This window comes from Nyctibius grandis, chromosome 23 (genome assembly GCF_013368605.1).
Source record: "Nyctibius grandis isolate bNycGra1 chromosome 23, bNycGra1.pri, whole genome shotgun sequence".
Classification (NCBI taxonomy): domain Eukaryota; kingdom Metazoa; phylum Chordata; class Aves; order Nyctibiiformes; family Nyctibiidae; genus Nyctibius; species Nyctibius grandis.
This window is the reverse complement of record NC_090680.1, coordinates 4,028-12,135: the sequence shown is the minus strand read 5'-3', so window position 1 is coordinate 12,135 and position 8,108 is coordinate 4,028. Positions and strand designations below refer to the sequence as shown.

General features: G+C 52.8%; 1 long non-coding RNA gene across 1 annotated transcript; it reads right to left on the bottom strand.

Annotated features, from left to right (window-relative positions):
- Positions 1-3,107: 3,107 nt before the first annotated feature.
- On the bottom strand, positions 3,108-4,906 carry LOC137673012 (uncharacterized). The gene is made up of 3 exons (XR_011049683.1): positions 4,709-4,906; positions 4,512-4,618; positions 3,108-3,639 (listed from the first exon to the last, which is right to left on the bottom strand). It is a non-coding gene; the product is annotated as an uncharacterized lncRNA (long non-coding RNA).
- Between the last annotated feature and the right edge of the window lie 3,202 nt (positions 4,907-8,108).

The window sequence follows — 8,108 nt, the reverse complement described above, 5'->3', positions numbered from 1 at the left end:
TTACTTGAAGAGCAGAGGATTCACTGCTTTTATATAATTTGCTTTTTTATTTTTAAAATAAAAAAAAAAGGAAAAGCAAAAGTTAAAAAAGCAAAAGTAGAAAGGAAAGGGAAAGGTAAACCAAGTAAAAAGGTAAACCAAGTAAAAAGGTAAACCAAGTAAAAAGGTAAACCAAGTAAAAAGGTAAACCAAGTAAAAAGGTAAACCAAGTAAAAAGGTAAACCAAGTAAAAAGGTAAACCAAGTAAAAAGGTAAAACTAATAAACTAATAACCTAAAACTAATAAACTAAAACTAAAAGTAATAGTAAAAGTATCAAAAGTTAAAAAAGTAAAAGTAAAAAAAGTAAAAGTGAATGTAATATTAACAAGAGCTAAAAATATAACTAAAAACTAAAGTAAAAAATAAAGAGTAAATGTAAAAGAAAAAAGTTAAAAAACCATAAAAAGGTAAAACGAGAACTAAAAAAGGGAGACCTAAAAAACCAGAGACCTAAAAAAACCGTAAAAACTAAAAAAACTAAAAAAAAGTAAAAAAATTAGAAAAGAGGTAGACTGCACACAGTATACCTCCACGCCACAAGGGAGTGAGACCTGCACGCCAAAAACGAAGGCAGACCTGGAAGAGGTAAACCTTAAAAGTAAAGCAAAAAAAAGAATAACTAATAAACCACAACTAATAAACCACAACTAATAAACCACAACTAATAAACCACAACTAATAAACCACAACTAATAAACCACAACTAATAAACCACAACTAATAAACCACAACTAATAAACCACAACTAATAAACCACAACTAATAAACCACAAAATAAAAAGTAATTGTAAAAGTAACAGAAATTAAAAAAGTAAAAGTAAAACATAAAGAGTAAATGTAAAGGAAACAAAAGTTAAAAAAACCTAAAAACCTAAAATTAAAAAAAAATTTAAAAAAAATTTTAAAAGAGGTAGACTGCATGCGGTAGACCTGCACACCACAAGGAAGGCAGACCTGCACAGCAGAAAGTACGGCAGACCAGTCTGAAGAGGCAGACCTAGAAGAGCTAGACCACTAAAAGTAAAGAAAAAGGAAAAAAGAAAAACTACAACTAATAAGCTACAACTAATAAATATGTAAAAGTAATATAAAAGTAACAAAAGTTAAAAAAGTAAAAGAGTAAAAGTAATAAAAATTAAAAAACTAAACCTAGAAATCTAAACCTAAAAAGCTAAAAAACTAAAACTAAAAAAAAAATGAAAAAAAAAAATTAGAAAAGAGATAGACTGTACACAGTAGACTTGCACTCCACAAGGGAGTGAGACCTGCATGCCATAAAAAAAGGTAGACCTGCATGCCAGAAGGGAGGGAGACCTGAACGCTATAAGGTAGAAAAAGAATAAAACTAAAAAAAAAATAATAATAAAAAAAAATTAAAAGTAATTGTAAACTAAAGTAAAAATTTAAACTAAAACAAAGTTTAAATAAAAAGAGTTTAAATTAAAAAAAAGTTTAAATAAAAAAAAAGTTTAAATAAAAAAAAAAGTTTAACTAAAAAAAAAGTTTAACTAAAAAAAAAAGCTTAATTAAAAAAAAAAAGTTTAACTAAAAAAACAAAGTTTAACAAATAAAAGCAGAAAATTAACCTCTCCTGCACCTGAACCTCTTACCTCAAAGACACACTGCTGCTTCTCTCAATGTTAAAATACATCTGCCCAAATAGCTTGACCAGCTCAAAGGCTAAAATTGACTGAAGGAGCAGTTGAGCACTAACACCATCAAAGCTCAGGAGAAAAATGAGCTCCCTGATGAGAGGCTGCGGCTCATATACCCGGGGCACCGACCACCACCCTGAACAGTAAGCAGCTGTTCTATCACCTGATTGCCCTTCCCAGACTGAGAAAGGGATTCAGGAAATGGAGGGAGACTCATGGGTTACAATTTAAAACTGATATCAATGCTAATACAAAACACACAAAACTATACTTAACCCACAGAGCGATGGCAAGTTCCTCTGGAGATAGCCATTGTTGAGAAGAAGTAGAAAGAAGGAATGGAGCAGAGCACAAAGAGGCCCACCCCTCCCCAGCAAGTTGCCCTTTTATAGTGAACCTGAGCTTAATGTTATAGAACACACCTGTGGGCCAGGCTGGGGCACCTGCCCTGGATTTAACTGCTAATGGCCTTGATCCCTGTCCCACAGCTGGCCACAAACTGAAACAAAATGGAACAGAAAAGAGATTCTATAAATTTTATCTGCACAAAACCAGGACACTATGAAAAAATTAAAATGCTGTGCGTTTAGACTTCTTTAGTAAAAAGGTAACAGTAAAAAAGACCTGCACACCAGAAATGAACGTAGACCTGCACGCCAGAAGGCGGCAAACCAGTCAGAAGAGGTACACCTGGAAGAGGTAGACCAGTAAAAGAAAAAGTAAAGAAAAAGCAAAAAAAGAAAAACTAATAAGCAGCAACTAAGCAGTGGCAACTAAGCAATAAAAAAATAAAAGTAATTGTAAAAGCAACAGATGTTAAAAAAGCAGAAGTAAAAAATAAAGAGTAAATGTAAAAGTAACAAAAGCCAAGAAACTAAAGCCAAAAAACTAAAGCCAAAAAAATGTAAAAAAAATTAGAAAAGAGATAGACTGCACGCAGTAGACCTGCACGCCATGTGGAGGAAAGGTAGACCTGAACACCAGAAGGGAGGGAGACCTGAACGCCCAAATGTCCAAACGTTTCACTCTCTGTCCAACAAAAAAACGAGACGGGAACCCGGTTCCAAAAAGGCGAACGTCCGCAGATTGCTCCCACGACAAAGGTGGCAGCCCTGAAAGCTATTCCTGGCTGCAATCGTCCCATGTCAGCCCTTTCACAGCCCGAACAACGATGGGCTCCGGGCTTGTTTACCTACCCAAATGTCCAAATGTTTCACACTATGTCCAAGAAAAAGACGAGCCGAGAGCCAGGCTCCAAAATACGAACATCCGCCGCCGGGTGCCCACCGAGGCGCTCTATTGCTCGCCCTCCTCAACAAGACATGGAGAAAATACAACAAAAAAGCTTGTGGGTCAAGATAAGGACAAAGAGATCACTCACCAACTTCTGTCAGGGGAAAACACACTCTACTTGGGGAAATTAATTTAATTTATTGTCAATCAAAATCAGAGTAGGGTAACAAGAAATAAGAACAAATCTAAAAAACACCTTCCTCCCACCCCTCTCTTTTTTTTTCTTGGGCTCATCTTGACTCCCAGCTTCTCTACATCCTACCCTTGACCAACGCAGGGGGACGGGGATCGGGGGGTGCGGTCAGTTCATCACACATTGTCTCTGCCACTCATTCCTCCTCACGCTCTTCTTCTGCTCCAGCATAGGGTCCCTCCCACGGGGCCACAGGTCCTGCCGTAACACCTGCTCCAGCATGGGCTCCTCTCCACAGAGCCACAGCTGCTGACAGGAGCCTGCTCCAGCGCGGGCTCTCCACGGGGTCACGGCTTCCTTCAGGCACACCCACCTACTCCAACGAGGGGTCCTCCGTGGGCTGCAGGTGCACGTCTGCTCCACCGTGGACCTCCACGGGCTGCAGGGGGACAACCTGCATCACCAGGGCTGCAGGGGAATCTCTGCTCTGGTGCCTGGAGCACCTCCTCCCCCCTCCCTGCAGGGCAGACAGGAAGGGATTAAAAAACAGGGAAAGGGAGCTACCGAGACAGAGAGAGGGGCAGAGGGGAAAAGAAACAGCAATGGGCTACAGGCCAGAGAGGAGGGAGGGAGAGGGAACCGGACTGAGAGAGATGGAGAAAAGCAAAGATTTCTTATGGGCCACAGGGCAGAGATGGAGAAATTAAAAATGGGGGCAGTGAGGTGGACAGAGAGAGACTGAGAAATACCAAAAAACCTCAGTGAGCTGAAGGGGAGAGACAGAGGAATTAAAGAATAGGGCCAGGGAGCCAGACAGAGAACAATAAAGACAAAAACAGGCTATGGGACAGAGAAGGAAGAAATTAAAACATAGAGACAGGAATGTGGAATAAGATAATACAAGAAAGAAAAGTGTATCTAGAATACAGGGCAGAGACAGAGGAAATTAGAAATAGGGACATGGAGCCAGACAGGGGGTGGGGGGGTAACTGTGAAGGGCTAAAGGGCAGATGGGGAGGAATTAAAAAAAAATGGGACAAGAAGACAGACAGATAGATGGAGAAAGACAAAAACAGTGATGGGCTGCAGGACAGGGACAAGAAGACAGACAGATAGATGGAGAAAGACAAAAACAGTGATGGGCTGCAGGACAGAGGATGAAAAAAAGAGGGACAGGGAACAGGACAGAAGTACCTCTGTACTGAAAGGTACAGAGAAAAAGAAAGCAGAGAGGCAGAACAACAGAGAAAGAGAGGGACTTGGAGAACGAGAGAGGAAGAGATGCAGGGAAGCGAAAAAAATTACAGCTGTGAGAGAAAGAGAAGGTGGGGCAGGGAAGGACCGTGACGCAGAAGAGGGGCGACACAGCCCTAAGGGTCCAGGACTCACCACGGCTTCCGCCCTTGGAGCTGCTGGGAGAATACGACAGTTCGGATGCGTCTTTCTCTCTGCCTCCCTTCCTCCTCTCTGGCTCCGGTCACTTGACTCTTATGCACCTAAGAGAACAGATTGGTGTCATACAGCTCTTACAACACGAGGCTTCCCAGATACACAGCCTCACACACACCCACGCGACATGGCCGTACTGTGCTTTTGGTTAGGCACGCAGACCCTGCCGTGCACGCGGGTGACCGAATCTGCAGAGGATCACACTAGGAGGGAGCCTTCCTCACGCGGAGAGGCAGGCTGTCTCCTATCCGCCTGTCCTTGGAAACCGCTTCTGTGCGGAAAAAACAATAATAAAACCCTCCCCCTCCTACAAAAAGGAGGCAGAAAGTGAACGTGTTTGTCACACCCGGCCAATGGCGAAGGATTCTGTCAGAGGGGCCGTGCCGGGCCAGGCTGCGCGCCAGGAGCTCCCACCGGACGGGTTCTCTCCCCTTTGCCAGGTACCGGGGAGACGCCGCCGCCTCGCCCGAGCCCCCTCGCAGCGGGGCTGCCCTGGCACAGCCGGGGGAGCCCTGCCTCGCTTCTGCCCTCGGGAAGGGGACCGTGAGAGAACCTCCGCGCAGACGGAGATGCGGATTCAGTCCCCGAGGGAAGAGGCTGGGCTCCTCGCTGGCAAGAGGACAACTCACCTCCCCGCTGCTCGCAGCTCCTCGCTGGGGACCGCCCTGCCTGCGCCCAGCCACTCTTCAGCCGTGCCAGGAGCACGGTCCGGCCGACGGACACTCCGGCCAAGAGACGATCCCGCTCGTCGCAGCTGTGGCTAACTTGGCCTCTGGCTAACGCACACTCCGGACGGCGGACTCCCCCCCGTCTCATTCCGGCTCCTGCTCCCTCCGGTTCCGGCTAATCGAAGCTCCAGCTCCGCACTGAAGCCCCGCTTCGCTTCGGCTCCTTCTCCTTCAGCCCGGCTGCGGCAAGGTCCGAAAGCAATCGCTGTCACATCGGCACTTTTCCTATAAAACCTCATAGCTGTACGTCATATAAATATGGATTAGTTTGCATTATGGTTTAGTTAATATCCGTTCTAAAGCGGAGCGCAAAGAAGAGCGAGACTCAAAGAGGGCGCACAGGGTCTGAAAAGCACCCTGGCCCCCGGAGACCACCTCGGACATTCAGCTCGGCCGGCCCGCTGCGTGCCGGCCTCCCCGAACTTCGGGCTCCGACGTGACCGGACCCCCGCCTCCGGGCAACGTCCATGCACCCTGCCCACCCGCCGCTTTCCCACGCGGCACCCCGACGCCCTCGCGCTCCCCCGCACAAACGGCCCATCTGCCTTCTGCTTTTGGCCCCCGAACCAGCTCACGGAGCGCCCGCTGCGGAGCCCAAAAACACAGCTGCCGAGCCTGCTCTCGAGCCCCAGGAACACAACACCTGGCCTCCGTTATTGGGGCCCCAAAGCAGCTCACCCCGCCTGCTTTCTGAACCCCCCTGCAGCCCCCACGTGCAACGCCGAGGGCTGGGGGGGCTGCAGCCACCCCGCAGCCCTGCGCCCCCAGGGCCCCACGGGCAGTTTTGGGGAGCGCTCGGGAACCGCGCAGGTCCCGGCCCCGTGCCCCTGCGGGGCGGCACCATCGCAGCCCGGCCGGCGCTTTATTACCGCTCTCACAGGCTTTACTTCTCCGCCATCTCCTGCACCGCCGCGCCCGCCCCCCGAACCGCCCCGAGGCCTAAAAATCCCCCGCGGGGAGCCGGGCCCAGCCGACCCGGGAGCGCGGACCCGCCCGCCCCCACGGACCCCCCCCGGCGGCAGCAGCCGGGGCCCCTTCCCCCCCACCACCCCGTGCGGGCACCAGGACCCGCTCGGCGCCGCGACCCGCCCCCCCCCACCCCACCGGAAGCCGCACGGGAACCGCCGCCGCGCCGAGCCGGGACCTGCCGCCGGGACAGGCACCGCGCCGCCCCGGGAGCCGCCCCCGCCGCTCCGGGAAGCTGCGCCGGGACCGGCGCCGCGCCGCCCCGGCAGCCGCAGCCGCGCCACGCCGGGAGCCGCCCCCGCCGCTCCGGGAAGCTGCGCCGGGACCGGCGCCGCGCCGCCCCGGCAGCCGCAGCCGCGCCACGCCGGGACCTACCGCCGGGACCGGCGCCGCGCCGCATCGGGAGCTGCCGCCGCGCCGCGCCGGGACCTGCCGCCCGGACCGGGACCGGCTCCGCGCCGCGCCGGGAGCCGCGCCAGAAACCGCGACGGAAGTCGCGTCAGAAGCCGCGCCGGAAGCCGCGGCTTTGCCGGAAGCCGCGCCAGGACGCGCCCCCCCCCGCCCCACCCCGCGCGGCGCCGCGACCCGCCCCCGCCGCGGGCCCCCCCCCCGCCGGGAGCCGCGCGGGAAACGCCGCCGCGCCAAGCCGGGACCTGCCGCAGGGACCGGCACCGCGCCGCCCCGGGAGCCGCCCCCGCCGCTCTGGGAAGCTGCGCCGGGACCGGCGTGCCGCTCCGGGAAGCTGCGCCGGGACCTGCGTGCCGCGCCGGGACCTGCCGCCGGGACCGGCGCCGCGCCGCCCCGGGAGCCTCCGCTCCGGTAGCCGCCGCCCCGCCGGGAACCGCGCCGGGACCCGCCCCGCCCCCGCCGCGCCGGGACCTGCGGAGAAAAAAAAAAAAAAAAACGGAGGAAAAAAAAAAAAAAAAAGTAAAAAAGCGGCGGCTGCAGTACCGAAATTTGACCACAGGGCGGCAGCAGAAGGCGCCGCCAGGGCGCCCGTCCACTGCGCATGCGCGGCTCCCCAGAGGACCCCGCCCATGTCCTGCCCGTCGGGGCGGAGTCGCGCAGGAAATCACACCCCGTCCCGCCCCCCAGGGCGGGGCTCCGCATGAGGCCACGCCTCCCCCGTCCCGCCCCCTCGGGGCGGGGTTCCGCAGAAGACCACGCCCAGTCCCTCCCCTCGGGGCGGAGTCCCACTGGAGACCACGCCTCTGCTCCGCCCCCGCAGGGGCACGGCCACGCCCACTCCCGGCACCGAGGGCGGCAAAGAGCCGGCCACTGCGCAGGCGCGGTTGCCCAGGGGACACCGGCGCCGCCGCCGCCCCCCCCCTCCGCGCCCCGTTTAAGCACCGCTCCCTCGGCAAAAACAGCGGCGGCGAACTAAAACGCAGCCTCGGAGACACTTTTTTAAAAGCGACGGCACCGAGGACGGACAAGACGCGGAGAAAAAAATAAGGACAGGGTGCAGGATAAAAGCGGGCACGGAAAGAACATTTAAAAAGCGACGGCCCCGAGGAAAGACAAATTATTAAAACAAAAGGGAAGAAATAAAGGCAGCAAGTGGGATAAAAGTAGAGAGAAAATTTTAAAAGCAACCGTGATTAAGAAAAGAAGGAGAAAATTAAAAAAAACTCGCCCCCGAAAACTAAAACTGAGAAGAAGAAAAAAAAAAAAGACCCAACTAAAAAAGCGGCGGCTGCAGTACCGAAATTTGGCCACAGGGCGGCAGCACAAGGCGCCGCCAGGGCGCCCCTCCACTGCGCATGCGCGGCTCCCCAGGGGACCCCCCGCCCATATCCTGCCCGTCGGGGCGGGGTCACGCAGGAAACCACGCCCCGTCCCG